Source organism: Podarcis vaucheri (genome assembly GCF_965113315.1).
Source record: "Podarcis vaucheri genome assembly, chromosome: 12".
NCBI lineage: Eukaryota > Metazoa > Chordata > Lepidosauria > Squamata > Lacertidae > Podarcis > Podarcis vaucheri.
Genome location: NC_138750.1, coordinates 12216945 through 12243786, shown reverse-complemented (window position 1 = coordinate 12243786; position 26842 = coordinate 12216945). Strand labels below are relative to the sequence as shown.

Here is a 26842-nt window from a genome sequence, read left to right as displayed (position 1 = left end):
GGATGAACATGAAAATTGTGGGAATTCCCACTCCCATTTGTGACAGAATTCCCTGACCTCCCAACAGCCTCGACCTGCTATCTGACATTATGCAATTTCTTCTACCATCTCAGTGTCCTGAATATGTAGACCAGGCCTAAATTAAAGGCTTTGCCAAGTATTGCAAGATGTAATTTCCCACCCTCCCTTTCTTATCTCTCACTTTCAATGTCTTGCACAAACAACATGTGGTACAATGTCATTACACTGTGTGTCTCACTGATTCCACCTCACATAACTGGTTAGTAGAACAGGATGGTGTAAAAGTGTCATATCACACGTCGTTTTCATTGTGCTACAAGACAGCAGAGAAGAAGAGTGGTCAATGAATTAGACTGAGTGGTCAATGAATTAGTGTCTCAATTGTACAAAATGTTAATAATGACTGCTCCACGCTTAAAACGGGGGGCGCCCTTTGCGTGGACGCGCGCAGCCCCTAGATCTGGATAGCATAGGCTTGGCTTTGCCTTCCCTCAGGTGGGATACCTGGAGGTCTCCGCCTACCTCAGTCAGTTGTCCAATCCCACCTGGGGGAAGCGTTGCCAAGGAGACCAGGCCAGGTAGGGGAGGGGTTACCTGCCCACACAATAGAGGGAGGATCTTACCTGGGAATCCTCACTTGGCTCCAGAGCTTCTCCCACCCTACCCACCCTCAGTTAATGTCTTATTTGCAGGTTAACTTTTCTTCACAGGTTTTGCAGGTTAACTTTTCTTCACAGGTATGCAGGTTAACTTTTCTTCACATGTATGCGGGCGCTGCTACGTTAAGGTTGCTGTCAAAGGGCCGGAAAGGAATTTCCCTGCATTGGCAGGTTTCGCCTTTCCTGTAGCAAAACGTCACAACTTTGGCGGTATCAGGCCTTGGGCGGAATCCTTTAGTCCATCTTCCTCTTTGCGGCGGCGATACCAGGGTTCCCCGTTAAAGGGGTTTCTGAAGGGAGGCTTTGGCCGTACGCCGAAAGGTCGTCATTGCTCTCCCCTGCGGCGGCGTCGTAACGGGGGCAACTATCTCTGCTTGAACATATGTTCTCCAGAGCTGGCCCATCCCCCCCCCACTGGATAACCCTGATGCTCCCTAGGTCCCCGGCTGGGGACTGGGGAGGGAGAACGCCCAATGCCTGAGCCAAGGTCTACCCACATTTGAAATTTAATAAAGTTGTGGCCAATTTAATCCCATAGCACGTTGTCATGAGTCGTTATTTCACACGACGGGGGGGGGGACCACGCGGGATCTGGGGACTCCACCTGTCCACGCAAATGTCTCTTTTCGTTCCAACTAAAGTCAAAGATTCAGGTGGAAGCTTAACTAGAATGCCCCATTGGAAGAAGAACTGTGGAGCAGGTTATGGACTAAGGCTCCATATAAATCACTGTTAGCTCAGAAGAAAGAGCTCTCATTAAAACTGGCCCATGGCTAGTATCTTACCCTGAGGCAGCTCTCATTCATATAATTAGGCAGTTCACCCATGTATTGGAGACAGTGCCAAGTCACTGGCACCTATAAACACGTGTGGTGGAAGTACCCTAAAATTGCAGATTTCTGGGGAAAAAAGTATTTAGTGAGATTTCTTTAATAGCAAGAAAGACCACCCCTCCCTCCCTCCCTCCCTCCCTCCCTTGAGCTAGTTCTTTTAAACCTATATGTATATGTGGATAGAAATCTAAAAATATGAAGAACTCATTTCACACCTATTAACAGCAGCAAATGTGACAGAATTCTAGAAGGCATTTGATTTAGACAATATAGATTACCAGTAATTTAAAATCTGGAATATTGCTTTCCTAGAAAAAAAAATCCCACCAATTGAAAGCAGCCTGGGGACATACTACAAGAGAGTGATTTTCTGCAATATGGTATGATTTTATTTTGTTTACAAATGAAGAAGTCTGTGGCCGTATGGTCCCTCTTGTTTATTCCAAGGTGTGGATTTTGTGAATGTATGTTTAGGCAGACATATGCTCTTTATATTTCTGGTGGACTACTAGTAATGAGGAAGCAATAAAAATAATGTTGTTAGTTTTACATTCCTTCATTTTTTTCATTTGGCAATTTTGAATTCCTTAGGTTTTTTTTTTAAAAAAAAGTCTGCTTGCATGGAAAATTTTATATTTGACTTGTCTTCTCCTGCTGGATCTTATGCTACGTATCACTTCTGTGATTTATTTATTTTAATTTTTTACTTGTATGTAAAAATTTCCCTTGTGAAAATTTACAAATTTTAATAACCCCCCCTCAATAGCAAATGCTATTTATATTTGCGTATTGAGGCCCCTTTACCACCCTAAAGTGCAAATAAGTAGACAACACATGAAATATTGGTTTGGGATGAAATATGGTCACAACTTTATCGGTTACAGATGTGAAGGTTTGGCCATTGGCATTGTGGTAAGCAATGGCATATGTCACTCCCACCCATCCTCTGGGAGTGTTACTTAGGGTGAAGCCAGTGGAGGGGGATGCCCTATGACCTACATCAAATTGGGGCATCCCCCAAGTTGTCCCCATTAGAGGAGTGGTATGGCCCTAGCCACCATCTGGGCATCGGACAAGAGCTACTCTTCCTGGATCCTTTTAACAGGATATCTATTTAACAGGCAGAAGCTACAACCCTCCCTGCCCCACCAAGACTAGGCTTACCCAGTGCCTATCCGCCTTACATAGTTGTGACGATTGCTATGAAATAGGCAAAAATTCAAAACAAGGTTGTACCATCCGCAAAAAGAAAACCCTAATCTGAGGGTGGTTGGTTGGGTGGGGGAGCTGGCTTGGCAATAGGGAGGCCAAAAGGCCCCATAGGCTGGGAAATTATCCTTGCCCTGGGCGTGGAGCCAGGTGAAACTATTGGTCAGTTGGCCCCGCACCCAGGGAAACGCCCACTGATTCCTGCCACCGTTGGCCAATTTGACAGCAAGGGGGTGATCCGGCCTGCAATAGGCCAGTTCACAGAGGAGGCCCAGGGCTGCTCGCAAAGCCGCCTGCCCGAGAAGGGGCGAACAGACTTGGTTTCCCCATGCCCTGCATATTTCTGACATTGGATAAGCATATGTCTTGCAGGAATTTCTGCTCCCATTTCTGACTGAATTCTCTGACACCTACAAGGCTTCCCCTCTCTCACGTCAGCTGACATTATGCAGTTTATTCTACTATCTCAGTACAGTCTGTGTATAAAAAAGGTAAAGGGACCCCTGACCATTAGGTCCAGTCATGGCCGACTCTGGGGTTGCGGCGCTCATCTCGCTTTACTGGCCGAGGGAGCTGGCGTACAGCTTCCGGGTCATGTGGCCAGCATGACTAAGCCGCTTCTGGTGAACCAGAGCAGCGCACGGAAACGCCGTTTACCTTCCCACCGGAACGGTACCTATTTATCTACTTGCACTTTGAGGTGCTTTCGAACTGCTAGGTTGGCAGGAGCAGGGACCGAGCAATGGGAGCTCACTCCGTCGCAGGGATTCGAACTGCCGACCTTCTGATCGGCAAGTCCTAGGCTCTTTGGTTTAACCCACAGCACCACCCACCTCCCTCACTCTGTGTATAGGCCAGGTCTAAATTAAAGGCTTGCCAGGTCACATAAGATATAGAGAACAAATCCCACTCCCCATCTCTTCTCCCTCTCTTTCTTGCACTCTCTTGCACAAGCAATACCTGACCCAGTGCCATAGCACCAAATGTCCACTTCACATCATTGGTTGGTAGAATAGGATGTTATAAAAGTGTTGAGTCACATGCCATTTTTATTGTGCTACAAGGAAACAAAGAACAAGAGACACCGAATAGCCACAATGCCATATCTTGCAGTATTTAGCTTGGTCCTAAGCCAGCCTCTGCAAGCCTCAGGCTCCCTCTGGATGCTATGAACTACGACTCACATCAGCCCCAGTCTGCAGAGCCTAACGTGAAATGTAGCCCAAACATCCAGAGGGGACTAATTCGGTAAAGCCTGTCCTAAGCATTCCTCCTCTCCTGCGGAGTAATTATTTCACCATGTGCTTGCTTAATGAAGCCATTCTCTGGCAGTTAATATTGCCCATCAAACTTGTCTCAGAGGGGAAGCTGTTATTTGATTACATCTGATGAACGCAGCCTGTTCCATACCACATGCACGGCCACTGTTTGTCGCTAGTGATGCCGTTTGATCTTCGGATCCAATATTGCTGGCAGATGCTGGTTCAGTTGGTCAGCTGTTTCTCACACGCACCCCTTTCACCTAAAACATCAAATTGGAAAATCTCTGAAGGGTGCAAATCGTTGGAAACAATGCAGTCTTACTGAAGCTGGAGCTGTCCAACCGGAGCTTTTGCTTGTGTTCTGGCTGCAAAATGACCCATGAGCTCCACACAGGACTTTTGAGAACTCTTAAAAGATGCGCTGTGACAACTCACTTCCATACCACTTGATTTGTATCCTAACATGGCAATGCCACCAGTCAGCCATTCACAGAGCAACCCCTCTAAGTGTGCTCACAAAATAACTCAGACTGTTGCTTTGACCTGCAGGTGACCTGCACCAGAAAAAGAATAGAGGAATTACAACACGACACAGTGCATCTCCTCTCACTCATGGCAGTGATCTGATAGATGTACCAGAAGCTGGAACTCAGGTCTTTTCTGCTGCAGTCCTAGAGCAGGGGTGGGAAACATTTTTTAAGTCTGAGGGCCACATTTGCTTCTCACGAATCTTCTGGGGGTCACATGCCAGCAGTGGTTGGGACCAGAGGTGAAAGTGGGAAGAACAATGAATGCATAGTTTTGCCTTTGCATGGCCCTCTCTGCCAGTGTGGTGTAGTGGTTAAGAGCGGTAGACTCATAATCTGGTGAACCAGGTTCACTTCCCCGCTCCTCCACATGCAGCTGCTGGGTGACCGTGGGCTAGTCACACTTCTCTGAAGTCTCTCTGCCTCACTCACCACACAGAGTGTTTGTTGTGGGGGAGGAAGGGAAAGGAGAATGTTAGCCACTTTGAGACTCCTTAAGGGTAAAGGTAAAGGGACCCCTGACCATTAGGTCCAGTCATGACCGACTCTGGGGTTGCAGCGCTCATCTCGCTTTATTGGCTGAGGAAGCCAGCGTACAGCTTCCAGGTCATGTGGCCAGCATGACTAAGCCACTTCTGGCAAACCAGAGCAGCACACGGAAATGCCATTTACCTTCCCGCTATTTATCTACTTGCACTTTGACGTGCTTTCGAACTGCTAGGTTGGCAGGAGCAGGGACCGAGCAACAGGAGCTCACTCTGTCACAGGGATTCGAACCGCCGACCTTCTAATCGGCAAATTCTAGGCTCTGTGGTTTAACCCACAGTGCCACCCACGTCCCCTATTTGAGACTCCTTAGGGTAGTGATAAAGCGGGATATCAAATCCAAACTCTTCTTCTTTGTTCAGGTGAACAAGAGTCATTCTCAAAAGTCAGAGACATGCCCTAACAATGCAAACGCACTGCAGGATGGTGTGAAGCAAAGTCAGTAGGGGGGTGACTATGGAGAGGAGGTGGCCTCAGGAAAGTGTCACGGGCAAGATAGAGACCCTTGGAGAGGTGCATTCAGATTCTAGGACCTCCACCTCTGTCCTAGAGAGTAAGCTTTATTGAACTCAGTAGAAGGAAGAATGCATTCTCAGGCTTGCACTGTTTGAGATTTTGTGAATACCTCAGCTTACCCGCACACCAAGAAAAGACCCTTGATTGTACCCCCTGACTCCACAATGTATTCAGTTGTATCCCCTTCTGGAGGCCCATTCTTAACCTGAAACTGTTCTTAACCTGAAGCACCACTTTAGCTAATGGGGCCTCCTGCTGCTGCCGTGCCGCCAGAGCATGACTTCTGTTCTCATCCTGAAGCAAAGTTCTTAACCCAAGGTATTATTTCTGGGTTAGCGGAGTCTGTAATCTGAAGCGTATGTAACCTGAAGCCTCTGTAACCCAAGGTACCACTGTATTACATTTAGGCAGGAAGGATTTAACATGTGCAACTTTCAGGAAAGAGCTGGTGTTGGCAGTGGCAGTAATGGAGAGTAAGTTCTTGCAGCTTATGCCAGGTAAGCCCATAGCCTGGCAAGTGCTTGTCTGGCTTGGAGAAGGAGGTGTGAGGGCTCTGACAGGGTCCTAGAGTCCTCCCCCTCCTCTTCAAATCTGGGCAACTGCTTACCAGGCTTTGGGAAGGAAATTGGGGGACTCTAGGACCCTGCCATGGCCTTGTGCCTCCTTCCCAAAGTCCAGCTTAAGCTGCTGCTTGGGGCTGTGGGGAGGGCATCAAATGGCCTCACTCAGGGTGGCATATTACCAAGCTCTGCCCCTGTGGGGAAGACTGGCGTAGGTTATTATTTTATTTTCTCTTGGCTGTTCATTGTTTAGATTTCTGATTTCTGCAAGCCTCCTTGTGGAATTTCTAAAGTCAAAGGGTGACTTTATTATATTATAGAGAGGTCAGGCTCTGGATATTAAATAGCTCTATTTCTTTCTGTGTCTCTGTGTGTTTCACTTTTTCGGACTTATTTTGTTAAAAATTTGAAAACCATTACTCATGACAATCAATGGGGGAAAATGATTCAATAACCTTCCCAGAGTCTGTCCTAATGTGTCTCCCTGGAGACCATGGTGAGCACAGCGGTAAATTGATTTTAAAGAGAGTGGAGCATTTCTAACTTCTTTTAAATGCAGGATTGGCTAGAGTTTCAAGCTTCTAGTTAACAGGGTTGGATAATGCAGGGCCTGTAGTGCTGATTTAGTACAAGCATTTCTAGCAAGGGGAAGATTCCATTATCATCTGCTTTCTTGGAATTCTTCCTACTGCACAAAGAAAATCAATGGCAAAGTGAGCAGACGGATGGGCTAAATGAAAAGGGCAAAGGGTAGCTATTTGATTCCCAATTTTGCACCACAGCAATGACGACTCTCTTCTACTGCCTGAAGAAATAAATGCCTTGTTTTCTTATTGAATCAAGCTTGGAGCTGGAGGGATAAGAGGTATCTATGCAAATAGCTCTGTACAGGTAGGCAGGAGGGTTTGTCACAACCTGTTGCAAAGTCATTACTTAGCATAGTACCAGATGCTAAGGAAGCTACCCATTCTGTATTTTTACTAGGGTGTATTCTCTTGTCCTTCTACCCAGTTAAATGAAGCATCTAGCATGCTGGCTGAGACCCTACCTCCCCATACACTGTCTCACCAGAATGGTACGTGCTCTGGTTATCTTCCTCTTGGACTACTGCAATGCGCTCTGCATGGGGCTACCTTTGAAGGTGACTCAGAAACTGCAAATAATCCAGAATATGGCTGCCAGAATGGTGACTGGGAGTGGCCCATGGAGCAATATAACACCCAGTACATTTCCAAGCACAATTTAAAGTGTTGGTGCTGACCTTTAAAGCCCCAACGGCTTTGGCCCTGTATACCTGAAGGAACATCTCCATCCCTATTCAGCCCAGACACTAAGGTCCAGCTCTGAGGACCTTCTGACAGCTCCCTCACTGCGAGAAGTGAAGTCACAGAGAACCAAACAGAGGGTCTTTTGGCACTTGAAGGCAGCTCTATATTGGGAAGTTTATAATGTTTGACATTTTGTTATGTTTTACATGTGTTGAAAGCTGCCCAGAGTGGCTGGGGCAATCCAGCCAGATGGATAGGGTACTAATACTAATACTAACACTAATACTAATGTCAGGGCTGCCTCAGGTCTCAGCTCACAAAAGACCAACGGCAAGTTCTTCTTATATACAAGGATGTTTATTGCAGTTCATTATTGGTTCCACAATCGAGGCGTGCAGCCCCACGTCTCTTAGCCTTAGACCGTTGAAGTCCCCTCTGAGTCGGTCCCTCCCCTACACCAGTTTAAGAAGCTTGCGCTGCTCCACCTTTTCCTTTCTCTCCTTTTCCGCAGGGTCTTCCTGCCCGCCGGGGTTCCGCCCCTCCTGGATTCCCCTGACGCTGAATCCTCAGACTGCTCTCCCTCCCTCCTGCGGGCTTTGGGACCTGGCTCCTCCTCCGGGCTCCCTGTTCTTCCGCGCGCCTGCACATTTGAACTTGGCGCGCGCGCCCAACTTCTAACCTTCCTCTTGACAGCTACACTACTCCCTTCACTACTCCCCTCCCCTTCCGGGAGAGTGGTTTGCTCTGACCCCCCTTCCTTCTCTGCTGCCGGAGCTGCTTCCTCTGATACACTGGAACTTCCACCCCCTTCGCTGCGTTCTGGCGGAGTGGCTGGTCCTGACGCCCAGCTGCCACTTTCGGATCCCCTGCTGGCCTCCCGCTCCTGACACTTTCCCCCTGGGGCTCCCCTTGCCTTGGCCACCGGCGCCCCCTTCTGGGAATCCTCTGATTCGCTGGAGAGACTCATAGAATCCCTTGCGTCATTGTGATCCTCTTCCTCGCTGTCCTGAGATTCATCTCGATCGCTCTCCATTTCCTGCCTCCCCTGTGCCTCTCTCCCTGAACCCCTGACAACTAATAATACTAATAATGTTATGCAGGCCTGTATACCATGGGTGGTGGTTCTTTTTCCCTACTGCTGACCACCAGCCACCACCAGTGCTTTTCTGAACAGGTAGGTATGGATGGACACTGGGGACCGATAGCTGGAAATGAAGGAGAAGCACCACCAATTTCTGAGCCACTCTGGGACACACACCTGGCCCTTGGAACATTATCTCCTGTCTTTCCACTGAATACCAGAGAAGGTTTTCTTTTTTAAAGGACTGGCTGCGTAGCATTAGCCAGTTGGGGGAAGAATCCTGCCTCCATACAGCTGCCTCCATATATCTGCCCTGACCATTGTGACTGCAGTGGGAAGGTGAGGTATACATCTTCTAGATGTTAAATGGATAAGTATGGACACGAATCATACCTTGGCCATGATTAAAATCCACTTGCTGAATAACCCAAAGTTTATATACTGGACTGTCTACAGTGGTGACAGTCTTCGGATGCATCATCCAGTAGATGTCTGGGTCACATGTATAATGCTTCACTCCAGTGGCATTCCATGGGCTGCCAGTGGTAGGTAGAGCATTTGTGGTGCTTGCATACAGTGGCGTAGCATGGGTTACCAGTGCCTGGGGCTGTGGGGAGCAGGGGGTGGGTGGGAGGGAAGCAGACAGAGTATGCATGCACATTCAACTGCCTAACGGAGTCTGCATCATCCAGGAGATAGCAGCTGCAGAGATAAGAAAAGAAGAGTTGTTCCGTTGTCTGAACGGTCACTTCCTGGTTCACAAGGAGAAGCTGTTTTCAACAGAGCCAAGCAATGGAAGCATTGAGGCAGCACCAGATGTTGAAATTTTGCACCCCTAACAATTTCGCACCCAGGGCAAGTTCCCCTGTGCCACTCCCTACACTACACCACTGCTTCGCTCAAAATGTACAGTGGTGCCTCGCAAGACGAAAAGAATCCGTTCTGTGATTCTCTTCGTCTAGCGGTTTTTTCGTCTTGCAAAGCAAGCCCATTGAAGGATTAGCGGATTAGCGCTATTAGCGGCTTTTAGCGGCTTTTAGCGGCTTTTAGCGGCTTTTAGCGGCTTATCTGCTGATCGGATCAGCTGATAAGCGGCTTAGCGGCTTAGAAAAAGGGGGGGAAAGGGGGAAAAAACCAGCAGGAACTTGCAAGACATTGTCGTCTTGCGAAGCAAGCCCATAGGAGATTCGTTTTGTGAAGCACCTCCAAAACAGAAAACTCTTTCGTCTAGCGAGTTTTCCGTCTTGCGAGGCATTCGTCTTGCGGGGCACCACTGTATATTCAATATCAGAGAAGCGCTGTAGGTATATCTAAAACCCATAGCTCCCCTTATTGTCATTCATTGGTGTCCATCCACAAAGTTCCATCATGACGCATTATCAGTGGAGAGGATGGAGATAAAATTCTGCATGTTGTGGAGAAAGTAGACAGAGAGATTATTCTCACTCTCTCATAATAGTAGAACTCAGGATCATCTGAACGAAGCTGGATGTTGGAACATTCAGGGCACATAAAAGAAAGTACTTCTGCACACAGCACATAGTTAAATGATGAAATTCACTCTCATGAGATGCAGGTATGGCCACCGACTTGGATGATTTTAAAACAAGACTCGACAAATTCACAGGTGATGAAAGTTAGTGGCTACTAGCCATCATGGCTACCTTCATTGTCAGTGATGATATGTCTCTGAATATCAGTTGCTGGAAATCACAAGTTGGGAGAGTGCTCTCGCACTGAGGTCCAGATTGTGGGCTGCCCATAGTTATCTGGTTGGCCACGTTGAGTACAAAATGCAGGACCAGCTGGGTCTTTGGGCTAATTCAGCAGAGTTCTTCTTACGTTCTTAAGAGATATGTATTAGAGGTATAGGACCAGCTGTCAGAATACCACCAATTATAGGCTTAACTCACATCTGTGATGCAAAATGTTAAGACTCAAAAACAAAACACCCCTCACCTCCCAAAATGTCTTCATATGAAAGACCACTGGTAACGTGTGATAAAAGCACATGACTTGCAAGCAGATGGGGGAACAGTCTGCAACAGATCACTGAGAGGACATCTGCTAAGTGCCTGAGTGAAAATAAAGCTTGCAGACAGGCTGCAATTCTGTCACCAGCATTTTCAACATAAATAAATGATTTTTATGTCCTTAATATTTTCATTCTGTGGCTTTTGTTACGGCTCTTCTCCAATCTCATTAAGCGAAGACATTTTCATTGACAAATCTAAGCCTTATTCTAGCCTCTCCAGGTTGTGCATGTGAGTGTGATGCTTAAGGAAGTTACTAGAGACCTTTAGGCTTGGCTCAAAACTTTAATCACAAATTTTGTGCATGTGCAGGGGGGGGGGGGAGTTGGTACATTTGGTGGTGGTGGTGAAATCCAAAATCCACAGTAGGGTACCTTCATTAGGACCAGCTAAGTCATCACAATAACCTAAGGTCCAAGTTCTCCAGAACTCTTATTTAGCCTGGATTTTAACCAAAAGTAAGGGAAGAAAAAGAGACGCGGGTGGCGCTGTGGGTTAAACCACAGAGCCTAGGACTTGCCGATCAGAAGGTCGGCGGTTCAAATCTCCGCGACGGGGTGAGCTCCTGTTGCTCAGTCCCTGCTCCTGCCAACCTTGCAGTTCGAAAGCACGTCAAAGTGCAAGTAGATAAATAGGTACCGCTCTGGCGGGAAGGTAAACGCTGTTTCCGTGTGCTGCTCTGGTTCACCAGAAGCGGCTTAGTCATGCTGGCCACATGACCCGGAAGCTGTACATTGGCTCCCTCGGCCAATAAAGCGAGATGAGTGCCACAACCCCAGAGTCGGTCATGACTGGACCTAATGGTCAGGGGTCCCTTTACCTTTACCTTTAAGGGAAGAAAAGGAACAATTGTTCAGCCTTTTCTCTCCCTCCACTTTGTTTTGCCAAAAATCCACCATGAAGGAGAACTCTAAAGTTTGTTAATTACTTTGTGACAGTTTCATTGGCCCTTATACTGGCAATACCGCAGCCCCAGTGAGGTATATGTCAAATGTTTCCTGCAAGGTACACCACCAATTCCCTAGCCCAATAGGCAGATACCTGCATCAGATACCAGTTTACTGAGTTGAACACATGTGAATTCCGAGGATGCCCGACTGAAGCAACCCTCTAAGATTCAAAGGTGAATGATGGAGTAGAATATGAACTGATGATAAGATTTATCTACTTGCACTTTGACATGCTTTTGAACTGCTAGGTTGGCAGGAGCTGGGACCAAGCAATGGGAGCTCACTCCGTCGCGGGGATTCGAACCGCCGACCTTCTGATTGGCAAGCCCTAGGCTCTGTGGTTTAGACCACAGTGCCACCCACGTCCCGCAAACTTGAACCTTAGTTGCACTCAAAAATTTCCACCCTACCTATGGTAATAACACTGAGGGTGACATTTTACCAAGTATTGGGTGCATTGTGTGAATTTTTACAGCAATTCAGGGGAAGTTGTTGTTTTTTTAAAGAAAACTTTCAAAAAATGTATTACAGAATTATTTTCTAAGGCACTTTGTCCCTGCTCCCGGCAGCATGAGCAGGTGTAGCCTGGTGTTTTAGGTCTGGTCATGACACCCATGAAGAGTAGTCTCAAGTCACCAGCACTTTTAAAGGATGGTTTACTTTACACACCTTTTCCAATCATCATTGAAACTGCCCAAACAGCACGGATAATCTAAACAGCATAAAACAACGTGTATTCAGTGTGATCTTTTGTGTGTGCAGGAACAACATGTTCACCTTGCGGAAGAACTCCCTAAAACCTTTTGAAGTATCACCATTTTGATACAGTTTCAAACAATTTCCCCCGTGAGCCAGTTTATGGCTAATATAACCTGACACGCTTAAAATGCTTCACTGAAGCACTATTGAAGTACAGTCCCAATAAAGATAATTATTTTGGCAAAGCACAAAGCATTTTTGAACGAACCAACGAAGCGTTCAAAGAATATAGTGGTTGTGAAATATATATTATATATATGAAATATATAGACAGATTGAACGGTTTAAAAACATGAATTTATGGTTTTCAAGGAAGAGCTCCTCCAATCCTATTTATACCAGGAAGTAAAAGCCTGCATGACTTACAAATAATTATAGCTCTGCATGTTATATAACTATGTTTATAGGTATATCATCTCCTGCAAAACAGCACAACAGAATAAGTTTCTAAAGTTAAGGAAAACAGATGTTTATTTTTCCACATCATCTGTACATGTCACAGAAAACCGCCACAGCTTGACTGACCAGCTATTAATAGAAGCCACCATTAGTCAACAATTGCAAGCAGAGAGTGACAGCCTTCTCCTTCTCCACCTCCTCCAGCCTCCATCAGTCTTGAGTTCTTTTGCTTGTTACCTTCACTTTACCTCCTCTTCTTCTTCACTTATATTTTGTGCTATGCAGCAACACTACTGCATTCTGTTGCAAAAAGGACCTGTGGTGTGGGTGCAATAGCACCAGGCTGGAAGGAGGAGGAGGAGTGTTAAATATCCACATGCATATGATAAATTAAGTAATTAATCAGTTGCTTGATGCATGATGGAAGTTTGCCTGATGGGAGGAAATGCTATCTGTACTCTACTATCTATATGCCTTCCCTGTCAGATTTAAGTGTCTTCACTCTTCCTGAACAAATACTTGCAATTCCCATATGCTGTGATCCAGTCATTGGACCCACAGAGATCAAATATTCTGTTGTGCTGTTTTGCAGGAGACCATATACCGATAAACATACTTATATAACATGCAGAGCTATAAATATTTGTAAGTCATGCAGGCTTTTACTTCCTGGTATAAATACGACTGGAGGAGATCTTCCTTGAAAACCATTAATTCGTGTTTTTGAACCCTTCAATCTGTCTATATATTTCATTCATATATATATATATATATAAAAAAAAAATTTGAGGAGGTGTATCTGTATCTGGCTCCTAACTACCAACCTAGATTTGAGGAGTTCAGGGGTTGGGCTTCCACTTTAAAGTGGCACACAAAGTAATCAACAGTATTGTCTTATACCAGACCCTGAAACATTTCTCTGATGAAAATAGGGGCATCCTGAGGAAAAGTGGGACATTTCAGGATCAAATCAGCAGACCCTCCTAATGTCCCTATTTTCCATGGACATCCCTGATTTAGATAAGCCATCCCGGTTTCTGATTTGATCCTGGAATGTCCCACTTTTCCTTAGGACACCCCTATTTTCATTGGATAAATGTTGTAGGGTATGGAGTTATCCGACCCCCGAGGCACCTGAAGACAATCCTGTATAGGGAAGTTTTATTATGTTTTTATATGTGTTGGAAGCCATCCAGAGTGTCTGGGCCAACTCAGCCAGATGTGTGGGGTATAAATAGTAAAATTATCATTATGGAATGGGACCTCCCTGCTTTCCTCAGAGTAATGTTGGAGGGTATGAATCTGAAACTGGGATGGCTTCTGTAAATCCAGGACCGTCCCTGGAATATAGGGAAACTCAGAAGTAAACCCCATTGAGTTCAATAAGGCTTACTCTGTGGCATAAGGTTGTCACTCTAGTTATGAACACACAACACCTCCCAAGAACATACAGAAAGCCAAAGGCTAATTTAGTCCAGCATCCTGTTCTCACAGCCTGACCAGAAACCTGTTTGCAGATTTATGGATTTGGTTTATTCATATTCCATATGACATATATCCAGTGGTAGCAACTCTAACTAGAGCTCTCAACACGATTGGCTTTTTGCTAAAGTAATAAGACCTTGATTTAGGTGGAAATTTCGGAATGCACTAACCATCAGTAGGCAAAGTGAGAAAACAAAGTGTGCCTATTAATTAAGAATAGTCAACAATTGATTTGTCCACCAAGTCTGATCTTGGAGGTTGGTCTCCAGCGATACTTATAAGACTAAATATATAGGATTAGGTATAGCTGATGTGAGTCACTAAAGCAGCACTATAATTATGCTGCAACTGTTGACATACTGAAGCTTTGAGAAAGCCAAGAGAATGGTGGCCATTATTTTAAGTGAACCCCTCACTCTGACAATGTGATCCTATGCACTGCATTCAATGAACCAAACATTTGCAGGATATTTGATGTTGTTTGTTCTATGCTGCTTAGTTGTGGTTGTGGTGAGAAGCCCATGGCGCTTCACACGGACAACTGTTACTTCCCTCTTGCTGTTATCCAATAGGAAGAATGTGAGTCTGTCTGATATGGTGATGAGGCGTAGGGCAAAAGACTCTGGTAGATAAACCAAAATTGGGTCTTCCCTTTGCATCATGGCTAAAGAGAGTGATTCAAACCTATAATACAACCCTGTGGAAGGGACCAGGTGATGGTGGCTTAGATCTACAGAAGCATCCTCTGATGGAAGAAGGTTTTGGAAAGCCAGTCCTCTTTTTCTTCAACATATTCTGTTCTGCTTTCTCAACTATGAGACTGTTCATGAACTCTTTTTTCTACTTCTGTCCCTTCCAGGATTTGTGGTGAGTTGGTAGGAGATACAGGGACTTCTTCTGTTGCAGCATCCAGAATGCGGAATTGACTCCCGTTAGAGATATTGCTAGCCTCCTCCTTGACAACTTTTATACGAGCTCTGAAAGCAACTTTGTTCCAGTGGGCATTCTCAAGACTGAACCACTTTTAATGTGATATTTGGCCTACTTCTGATTCTAAGTTCTGAGTTTTTAAAATGCTGCTTTGATTATTTATCACATTGCATATATTGGTTACTGCATTTTTAATGTGGCAAACTGCCTTGAACATATTCTCATATAGAGAGGGGACGTAAAACAAAGTGGCAGATTAGGCAAGAAGCTTCCTAAAGCTAGCCGGATTTTAAAAAATAAAATCCCAAGCATTCTCAATGTCAATCTTAAAAATGTATGTTTCTAGCACTTATGGACACAGAGAGAAACAGAGAGAAAGAAAGCCTTGGAAATATGGCTTCGGTTGTCCAAGAAGTAGAAGGCAAATAAATAATCCAAATGTTTTTATATTAGTTCGTATTTTATCATTTTAAATCCAGAGTCATGGTGTTGAGGTTTATGACTCACAGCAGAGAACTCGGTACTTGAAAAAAGTTAAACTTTGCATGATTGAATGTGTATTTCTGGATTTGACACACCGAAACTTTTTAATATTGTTTAGAGAACAGTTAATTGGTTTGGAAAGAAACGGATACAGGCACCTCTAGGGAGATGGAAAGTCAGGCATTATCGTTGCATAGTACAAACAGACTACTCAGTATTTTGTGTGTGGTGAACAAGAATTGAGAATCGCTGCTGTAGACGTGGGCGTCTGTACTGGCAGCACAGCCAAGGAATTAGTACAAGTATCTGTGCAGGAATTAAAGGAGGGTTGGGGCTCTATGGCCCTCCATCAGCCCCAGGCAACATAGCCAAAGATTAGGGATGTTAGAGTTTAACAACACCAGGAGGGCCACAGGTTTCTCACCCCTGGATTCAAGAGATGCTATCTATACCTCTCTCTGTGTTAGAGCAACCCAGGTCTTTTTGGCTAGAAATGTTACTGGCTGGTTTGTTGATTGGCATCTTTCTGTCTTGGGAGGTAATTGAAGAGTGTGCCTTTGAGAGTAAAGTCAAACCACTGGAGACTTACAGCGCCTGCTGTGGCTGTAGAGACTGATAAGGATGAGACATGTTTTATTGCAGGTCGGGCAGGTGAAGGGCATCTGGTTTTGCTGCTACAGGTGCGCTATGGTGTTTCTTCTGTCTGTGCTCCTTCCAGCCGTCATTCCTCCTCTGGTCACTGATGTGGATACTGTCTGTCTCCAGGCACTGCAATCGTCTGCCTTCATGTCATGTTTGCAGACATCTTTGTAATGCAGAGCTGATCTGAAGCAGATGCCTGAAGCCAGCTCCCTGTAGAGCATGTTCTTGGAGATCCTACCATCTTCCATGCTATGGTAGTACGAACTGGCTGGCAATGTGAGGTCACATCTTTATTTGAGACTCTGCCCAGCCATGTGGCCCCAAATCTTTCTGATGCAGCACATATGGAAGTTGTTGAGGTGTCACTCCAGATGGTTGAATGTTGTCCACAACTCACTTCCATAAAGCAGTGTGCTCACGCACAAGGTAGACCTTCATCTTGGTATTGGACATTAGCATCATCTCCCATACCCTTTTGACAAGGTGAGCCATTGCTGTAGCAGCCTTGCCAATATGTTAGTCCAGCTCAGAATTGGTGGAGAGGCTGCTAGTTATGGTGGAACCCAGTTGATACCTGAAGGAGCATCTCCACCCCCATCGTTCTGCCCGGACACTGAGGTCCAGCGCCGAGGGCCTTCTGGCAGTTCCCTCATTGCGAGAAGCAAAGCTACAGGGAACCAGGCAGAGGGCCTTCTTGGTAGTGGCGCCCGCCCTGTGGAACGCCCTCCCATCAGATGTCAAAGAGATAAACAACTACCTGACATTTAGAAGACATCTGAAGGCAGCCCTGTTCAGGGAAGTTTTTAATGTGTGACATTTTAATGTATTTTTAATCTTTGTTGGAAGCCGTCCAGAGTGGCTGGGGAAACCCAACCAGATAGGCGGGGTACAAATAAAAAAATATTATTATTATTATTATTATTATTATTATTATTATTATTATTATTATTGACAAAATTGTCTACCGCCTCAAGCATGTGGTCACCAGTGCTGGTGCGTGGAGTTCTGGTGACATCCTGATTCATAGCACTCACGTTAAAACTGAATTATAATGATGCCCGATTTCTTCACAAACTCAGATTTTAATCTGAGCCATAGAGTAGCTCCCTCCTCTCACCCTTCTATTTATCTTCCTGCTGCTCCAGCATCAGATGCAAAAAGAGATGGGGATCCCATCTTTTACCTTCATCTCCCCTTTCCAGCACATGGAATGATGTTACGGCAAAAACTCGGGTGCTCAGAGCTGTATAGATATTAAAATTCCTCAGAACTGTTGGGCTGTTTCTGAATTGCACTAGATGGACCACCAGTGGTCTAACTCAATATAAGGCAGCCTTTTGTGCTAAACTCAGCTATGTGTCCAGCACTAAGAAATTTGCTCATCACTAGTTATGACACAGCTATGTTGTACAAATGCATTTTGCAGGGAAGTGACACAGATAGAGAATGCACCCTGTATGTAATTACCCTGTTTATTCAATGTTGGTAGGAGCAAGGAAAAAATATGATAACTTTTCCTGGTATGTCTCTACTCCTTCTGAGTTCTGTAGAATGTTAAAATTAATTGCGTGTTGAGTCCCACAGTGCCACCCCCCAAAATAATTCACACTGCACACTTCAATTTTTGTTTAAGTTTTTGGCATAATTTTGGCCACAACTTTATTCAAATACAAAAAATGTGAGTGGTTGCTTAGGCATTGGTTATGACTATCTGTCCTTGCCCCCCAAGGACAGAGCTGGTCCCTTCCGGACACCACCGGAAGCCAGCGTGGGAAACAAGTATTGGGGAGAAATGAAGCTGGGAATCAGTCCAACACTTCTCACCCTCATGTTCCGGTGGGGCTTGCACGGCCCAAGTCTGGCTCCACAGACAAGGACGAAAGAATGGCAAGCCCCTGGATTCCTTTAACGGAATTCCCTTTCCGCATCATTTGGAGGGATAGGCACTTACCCCTCCAAGCACCAATTTAACCAATGCCTAACCGCCAACCTTACAAGTTGTGACGATTTGCTACGCAGTAGGCAAAAACCAAATGGCACCAGCCAATCAGCCAGATGGCAAAATTCCTACCAGGCCCTCGCACCAAGGCGAATGACCCCATGACAGGCATAGCAAGGTCAAGCGAGCAAAACAAAAAACCACCCTATAAAAGGGAGGGAGGGCGGGTGATCCGGTGCAAAACGGCCAAGAGGACGTCCCATCGCCTGGCCTCTGTATTTAAAGCCTCTGACCCCTCCTCCGAATTGGCAACAATCAAAATTCCCCAGCAACCCAATTAACCTCTTAAAGGCTAGGGTTCCACCAAATTTGCCTAGTCATGATAGGGTGGCCTGTTCCCCCAACCGCAACACGTGCTCTCTGTTAGGGAGAACACGCTTTCCGGAACTGGAGTATATATCCTTCTCCAGCTTTCAACTTCTTTGATTTATGTGAATCTTCCTAACACGCACATTCCTCCACACTGCAATATTGATGTTCAGCTGTGGACTGAGAAAACCAAATCCCATGAAACGGTCATCTGGATGGGATTCTATGTGTTATTACAATCATTCCTTCAGTGTACGTACTGTTTTTACTGATAGACGCATAATTGATAAAGCAAGCTACATAAGTTTACAGTAATGATCTTGCATGGTTCCCACTCATTTCAATGGGCTCTTGCGGATTGTGTTCTGCGTTTTCAAGCATAGTATGGAACTTGTAGGAGATGCTGGGAGATGGGGGTGGAGGTGCTTACCTGACCTCCTGACAGGTGAATCACTGCTACTTACAGGTGTGTGTGGGGGATTGCAGGGCAAATGCACAAGCCAAGCAAATTTGGTGCTCCTGCTACTACGTTGGCACCATGCTGACCTCCCTATTGCCTTCTCCTCCTGGGATGCAGGAGACACTCTCAGGCTTGAAGGTGAGGCAAGGGCCTTCATGCCACCATGAAATCCATTGTTGTATGATAAGGCTGTGATATTTTTACACTAGATGTCATCTGTGGGTGTGAAGAGCTCTAGCCAATGGAAAAAAATGGGGAGTTCCCCCCTCTCTCCAGTACCGCATTATAATGAGACATTACAGAACATCTAAGAGTTCCTTTTCATCTCTTTTTATAGTTCCCATTCAGCTTGGTTTCCTAGTAATATAATTAGAAGCTGCTGAATGGAAAGGGGAAGCTTTAAAAGGGGATAATTTTCTAAATTTTGAGAGAAAAAGAACAATCTTTTCACAGAATTTAGAAAATTGTCGCTTTCTAAAGGTGGGTTATAAAACTGCTTTGATTGACTGACAGTCCTGAATTGTGTGATGTGGTCTTTGTGAACTTTATACTTGAAAAGGCTGCTGTGAACTTGAAACAATGACTTTTTCTCAGAATCTTAAACAAGTTTTCTCCCACCCAGGGGCGTAGCTAGCTGCTGCAGCACCCGGAGTGGCGGGGGCGGGGCGAGCCGCCCAAGGGGGAGGCACGGAGAGTTGCCTGTGGGGGTGGCACGTTGATCCGGCCACGGGGGCAGAACGGTGATTTGTGCACGGGGGAGCACTGACTATCCGTGCATGGAGGTACCCTGGCGATCTGCGCACGGGGGCGACATAGCGATCTGCCCAGGGGGGCAGCACAGCGAGTTGCCAACAGAGTCCGCCTGGCAGGCACAAACCCCACGCTTCCATTTTGGGCAGCACGGGGCCCGAGCCACCGCGTCACTCCCAGGAGAGACATGTGGCTCTGGCGCACTGCAGGCCAGGCCCTACGGTCAGTGCCGCCCCCCACGGTGTGCCATTTTGCCACCCCTCAGGGATGACATCTGTGGTAGACTGCACCCCCTGCACCCCCCTTCCTGTGCCCCTGCTCCCCCCCCCCATGTTTCTTTCCAGGAGATAAATCATTTTCACGTAAACATATTATTGTATGATTTGACCACTCTCTATATCCCATAATGTTAAATAACATTGAAAGGTCATTTGATGCTTCTGATTTCCTGAAAACCTTCACCTGGAGACATTAAGTGCTTCACAGAGAGATGATTTGGGCTAATTCCAGTGGCCTTTTACAGTCATGTTATCAGATTGTGTGTCATCTGTATATATGTGTCACATGTACAGTTCCAGCCTCCTTAGTCCAAAGGTCTCAGGATGAGTAGCAACACTAGAATCATGCATCCCAGAGGTTTTCAACCTTTTTGGTTCCATGGCTCCCTTGTCCTTCTCCCAGCCATCCTCTCTGTGGCATCCCTGTGGGGCTCAGAAGCCCAGTTATATCACCCCTTACCTGAAGAGCTGGTAGCCCCTCACCCCTTCCTTGTGGATGATTCTCTCAGCCTCCTCTCTTCTCCCCTCTCCTTGGGAGTGCTCTGGGCAGCCGTAGCTGCTACCCCTGGTCTTTGAGCTGCCACCCCTACCCCAAAGAGAGCTGCCTCCTCACACTGCTCCACAGGGGCCTGGGAAGCACCCCCGGGCCAGCCCCAGAGGCACCATTCGCCTAGGGAGCTTGTAGCCAGGGTTGCTACAACAAACAGCTGTGCAAGCCTTTGGGAGGAAGAGACGTGAGAAGGCATCAGAGGATGGAGGGAAGGAAAGAGGGACATAGGCCAGAGTTGCCCATGGCACCCCTGACCAGTGTGGTGTAGTGGTTAAGAGCAGTGGACTCGTAATCTGGTGAACCGGGTTCGCGTCCCCACTCCTCCACATGCAGCTGCTGGGTGACCTTGGGCCAGTCACACTTCTCTGAAGTCTCTCAGCCCCACTCACCTCACAGAGTGTTTGTTGGGGGGAGGAAGGGAAAGGAGAATGTTAGGTGTTTTGAGACTCCTTTGGGTAGTGATAAAGCGGGATATCAAATCCAAACTCTTTTCTTCTTCTTCTTCTTCTTCTTCTTCTTCTTCTTCTTCTTCTTCTTCTTCTTCTTCTTCTTCTTCTTCCTCTTCACGACACACTGCTTGAAAACCACTGATGTATCATCTACAGTGATACCTCGGGTTACATACGCTTCAGGTTAGAGATGCTTCAGGTTACAGACTCTGCTGACCCAGAAATAGTACCTCAGGTTAAGAACTTTGCTTCAGGATGAGAACAGAAATTGTGCTCTGGAGGCACAGTGGCAGCAGGAGGCCCCATTAGCTAAAGTGGTGCTTCAGGTTAAGAACAGTTTCAGGTTAAGAACAGACCTCCGGAACGAATTAAGTTTTTAACCTGAGGTACCACTGTACAAAGTTTGTACAGCAGAGAACATTACATGTGTGGCACAAGTATGACATGATGATGTTTTCGAACAGGTGACATATGTTACTAATAAAGCACAGTTCCATGAGAGGACCATATTTACATTGGAACTAGCTGATATCTGCTATTTACATCTAACTCATGCCACGTGTATAATGCGGTGTGTGCACTTTTTCACAAGCCACACGATTGAAGTGTTGTTACCCTTGACACTATGGCTGAGATTAGCTAGAAAACTCAAATAAATCAAGAAACAAAAGCACCCAAGAAGAATATCAGACATCTTGGAACCAAATGAAGTGGCTTCAACTATCACAACTGAAAATCCAAGTCTGTTAAAAACACTGAAAATAATTCACAATTATGGTAATATAATGGGTTTCAAATTAAATAATACCAAAACAAAAGTTTTGGTCAAAAACCTCGCAGCCCAAGAAAAAGAAGAACTAGAAATACAAACAAATTAGAAAATCTCTTGAAAGGTGAAATATCTTGGAATTTGGATAACAGCAAAAAATATTTATCTATATCAAGACAATTATATTAAGACCTGGTCTGAAATTAACAGACATCTGGAGATCTGAGTAGTTTGAAATTACCCCTATGGGGGCGGATATCAATGATTAAAATGAATGCCCAGCCAAAAATGCTTTTCCTTTTCCGATCCATCCCAATCTAATTGGCAAAAGGATATATCCAAATTTATCTGGCAAGGATGAAGGCCTAGAATAGAACACACTTTGTTAATTGACATTAAAGAGGGGGGGGGGATTCTGACTACCAGATCTAAAACTTTACTATGCAGCAGCTCAAAATAAACAATTAGAGAGCAGCAAATGCACATGTTTCGAGTGAAGAATGGGAGTTGAGACTGCTATGTGAAGTGACCTCTGTGAAGTCGAGCGACGGGCTGGATTCAACAAGAAAATATATCAAGAAGAAGACACATCAAAGGGTTGGTATGTCGGAAAAGGACGGAATGAGGGGGGGGATTTTCTTTTTTTATCTTATGTGATTATCTAACAACCCCCCCCCCCAGAAGAATCGTTGCAACTACTGATTATAAGCGGGATGATTAAGAACTGTGTGGAAATGAATTACTAATCAAAGACATGGTTTGTGGAATATCTGGAAAGGAATGAAACACCTTTGGAATGACACAGTTATAAAACGAGACTCGCTAGGAAGCAGGCCTGGTTGCAGGATTTACGATCGAGGGGGAGGAGACCATGGTTTTGTTATCATATTGGACTGTGAGTTTGACCTGGCAGAACCCCCTAAGAAGATCGAGGAGAGAGTGACAGGCCTGCAAGGATTAATGGGCATGTTTTGTGCGGAAGTGCTGAAATGGCGTCTGTCTGTTTGAATATGGCTCTTGGAGGAATGGAAAATCTACACAGGACTATAACAACGTTTGTTTTTAACCCGCTTGTGGAGACTATCAGAGGTCACAAAGAAAGGAATATATGATAACAACAAGAAGATGAGGAAAACAATAAAGAGAAGATTGGACAGAACTGTGAATACTATTTGGACAGAACTGTGAATATTAAAGCAGCAGCAATAGAGATGTTTGGATCCCTTTCTGAGCTCGAAGCATGGGTACCCCCAACAAAAATTTGGCTCTGTAATTTGGAATTAATGTGATTTGATTGGTTTGTTAATAAAAATTATATTTAAAAAAAAAAGGAATCGTAGGCAGAGAGATACCAAAAAATCTAAAATAATTTTTTTTTTGTATGCAACTGCGGTTGCAAGAATTCTGATTGCAATGAACTGTAAGGGGGAGAGGGTTCCTACAAAAACAGATTGGCAGAATAAATTATTAGAGTTTGCTGAAATGGCTCATATGACAAATAGGCTGAGAGGCAAGATAAATCAAAATTTTATTCAAAAATGGGACATGTTTAAGAAATATTTAATGAACTACAATAGGGGTGTGGTGTCTATGGTAGCTTTTGAATGATTTCTGTGTATATGAATGATAAAAAAACAAAAGGGTACAAAACTTGTAAGAAATTATGAGGTATTATAAATAGAACAAAGTAATAGTTATTTGTATAATTGGAAAATAGAAATGGTAAATACATTGGGGGGGTCAGGAAGTCATATGTAGTCAAGTATGGTGAATTGTATTGTATACGAATGAACTGACTTTTATTTGTAATTTTTTGAAATACCATATATAAGAATGTTTTGTTATCAATTAAATTCAATAAAAAAGAGAGAAAAAAGAAAAAAGAAAGCTGTTTCAACTAAATGAAGTTAAAGGAGTTCAAGGTCACCAATATCCAGATAACTTCTTATTGCTTTGTTTATCCAAACTCATTTCTTTTTAGGAGCTTTGATTCTGTGTACACACTGTTCATCAATGAAATCCTAAAGATTTTATTGTCCCCACAAATGGGACATGGAACCATATGGCTTCTAACTTAATGCTCCAAGCCGTGCTCCATCAACCAAGCGTTAATGGCTTCAAAGTTTGCCAAAAGTTTAATTTAGGTCAGTCTGTTCCACTTGTGTTAATATACCTGAAAAATTCACCTCAGTGACATTGTGAAAGATTCAGCTCCAGTGGCATTTAGAAAATAAGAAAATACCTTAAATAATAGCTGCTTCAGATTCATTCTTATGTCATTATGTCACTGAATTTTCCTGCTCCAATTATAGCCTTATAATTATAGCCTGATAATATATGCTTACCATATATTCATTATTTTAAAATTCTCATTCAAATTATGAAGGTTCTAGTTCTTGAAGGCATCTAACGTGACAGAGATATATGCAGTGTTTAATGAGGCCTGTTTAGCTTGTCACTAGATAAGGTAAAGACTCCTCCTTTAGCTAGTCCATAACTATGGTATTCTTATATCTTACCTGAAACTACATCCCCAGTGAATGTAGTGGGACTTGGAAGTGGCTTACAGATTAACCTCTTATGGAGTGGCTTACAGATTGTTTCAAACAAGACAGTCCTTGTCCCCAGGCTTACAACTGAAAAACACAAAATACAAAGGGAGAACTGGCCAAGAAGGGGAGGAACTAAGCAACACAAGTTGGGATCGGGAGAAATCTGGTTCAGATTGCATTGGAAGGAAGCCCACAAAGGGACTTCCACTAACACAATGGGGATTCCCCCCTCTCTGAGACTAGTGACCCCTTTCCTGGGCTCAGACGTTTCTTGGGGTCCTGATTTCAAGGTCATTCAGATTCAACTACTGGAGCTCATCAAGATCTGACCATCTCCCCCATGACATCTCCATGTAACTCATGCCACAGGCAGAGAAGCCCAAAGCTGCTGATTTCTTAGCTCTTTCCCTCCTCTACCACAGGCTGATGGAATAGCTGTTGCCAAGTGAAGGGAGGAGCCTGGATTCTGTTACTTCAGTTTCTGTTGCTTCAGTTTCTTAAACTTAATCATTTCAGTGTTACAGCTTAATACCTTGGTACTATCTGTCACTTGCCCAACCTTTTAACAATCACACTCCTGAGGTACTTCAAATCATGTAACAGACCCAGGGATCACTACACCCCTCTTAACTGGTTTGGGGGTCTTCTCTGTCTAGAAGAACAGTCTTCTCCTGACAGGAATGAGGCACAAGTAGATGGTATCCTCACAGCTTCTACTTCTCCTTGCTCAAACTCGGCCCTCCAATTAACCCTTGTTTCAATACTCTCACAGGACACTACGCATTGTCCTTCCTACCTAAGCTCAGAGACTCCTTTCTCTAGCTTTAGATATCCTCCTCAGAGTGGATGCTATACACACAAAACCAATTCCGTAACTCTCCTTCCCAAAACCATCTGTCCTCCTCAGACTTTCTTAGAAACTGCTCCTTTTATTCTCCCTCCCAAAGTGCTGGCTCCACCCCAACCTGTGACTAACTGTCTTGGTAGCCAATCAGAGAGAGGTTCCAGCCCTTTGGTGGAATTTTGAGGCACTGCATCACCAGACTCTGGTCTGACTCAGCTGTTCATCAGAAATACACAATACATCTAGGATGTTCGTGGATTGCATCAAAAAATAATTATTCAGTCTCCACCGGTTCTAAATTAATATGTTGTGTGCATGCAGCCCATGCCTTTTGAACTGTGGTATTTGCAATGGCTCTGTGGCATAGCAGAATTAGTCTTGTAATATATCCAGGAGGAAGAAGAACCTGCTAAAAGCCTGGCAAGCTACCGAGTCACCATTTATAAAATGCAGGAAATTGTTGAAGCCTAACTTCCTCTTAGGAAGTAGTTTCAAGAGTAGGTCCTGTGCCCTGTGCATGGATGCAGTACAGCCGACGATGGAGCCGGTGGATGACAGGGACTAGAAGGAGCTGTCTGGGCGTAGCATGATATACCGCTGCTATTAAATATATTAATGCACTCTCCATCTGAGGAGCATAATAAAAAAGCTAATAAGATCTGTACTTCTCTGGTCTCTCTTTTTCTTTAAAACCCAGCAAGCAACAATGCGGTTATTATTAAGCAGCTCTGTTGGGCCACACCAGAGACACTAATAATAATAATAATAATAATAATAATAATAATAATAATAATTTTTTATTTATACCCCGCTCTCCCCAGCCAAGACCGGGCTCAGGGCTGCTAACAACCAATAATAAAAACAAGTTGATTAAAATACAATTTAAAAGATTAAAATACAACATTAAAACAATTAGGGAGCAATCTCATCATAGGAGGAGAAAGGAAAAAGAAAAAGGGGGAGGGAATCAAACTGATTCTGAGCCAAAGGCCAGGTGGAACAACTCTGTCTTACAGGCCCTGCGGAAACAGATCAGATCCCGCAGGGCCCTGGTCTCAAGAGACAGAGCGTTCCACCAGGCCAGAGCCAGTGTTGAGAAGGCCCTGGCTCTGGTTGAGGCTAATCTAACTTCCTTAGGGCCCAGGACCTCTAGGGTGTTGCTATATATGGACCTTAAGGTCCTCTGTGGGGCATACCAGGAGAGGCGATCCTGTAGATACAAGGGTCCTAGGACGTGAAGGGCTTTAAAAGTCAAAACCAGCACCTTAAATCTGACCCTGTAGTCCACCGGAAGCCAATGCAGCTGGAAAAGCACTGGGTGAATATGCTCCCATGGCAGGGACCCCGTGAGGAGCCTCGCTGCAGCATTCTGCACCCGCTGGAGTTTCTGGGGCAGCCCCGCGTAGAGCGAATTACAGTAGTCAAGCCTGGAGGTGACTATCGCATGGATCACTGTGGCCAGGTCGGGGCGGGAAAGGTAAAGAACCTTACATTGGATTACAATGGGATTACTACAAACATAGCAACATTGACAGTGACTGCAGCAGTCCTGGATGGATGGTCTCATTCAAGAACATGAGAACATGGTCCATCTAGCACAGTATTGTCAGCAGTGACAGGCAACAACTTCCCAGGGTTTCAGGCAGGGAAACTCTCCCAGTCCTCCCTGGAGATGCCAGGGATTGAATCTGGGACTTTATGCCTGAAAAGCAGATGTTC

At 44.9% G+C, this 26842-nt stretch overlaps 1 long non-coding RNA gene across 1 annotated transcript; it reads right to left on the bottom strand.

Annotated features, from left to right (window-relative positions):
- Positions 1 to 20946: 20946 nt before the first annotated feature.
- On the bottom strand, positions 20947 to 25274 carry LOC309515259. Its single transcript, XR_014212368.1, has 3 exons — positions 25076 to 25274; positions 24247 to 24363; positions 20947 to 22092 (listed from the first exon to the last, which is right to left on the bottom strand). It is a non-coding gene; the product is annotated as an uncharacterized lncRNA (long non-coding RNA).
- Between the last annotated feature and the right edge of the window lie 1568 nt (positions 25275 to 26842).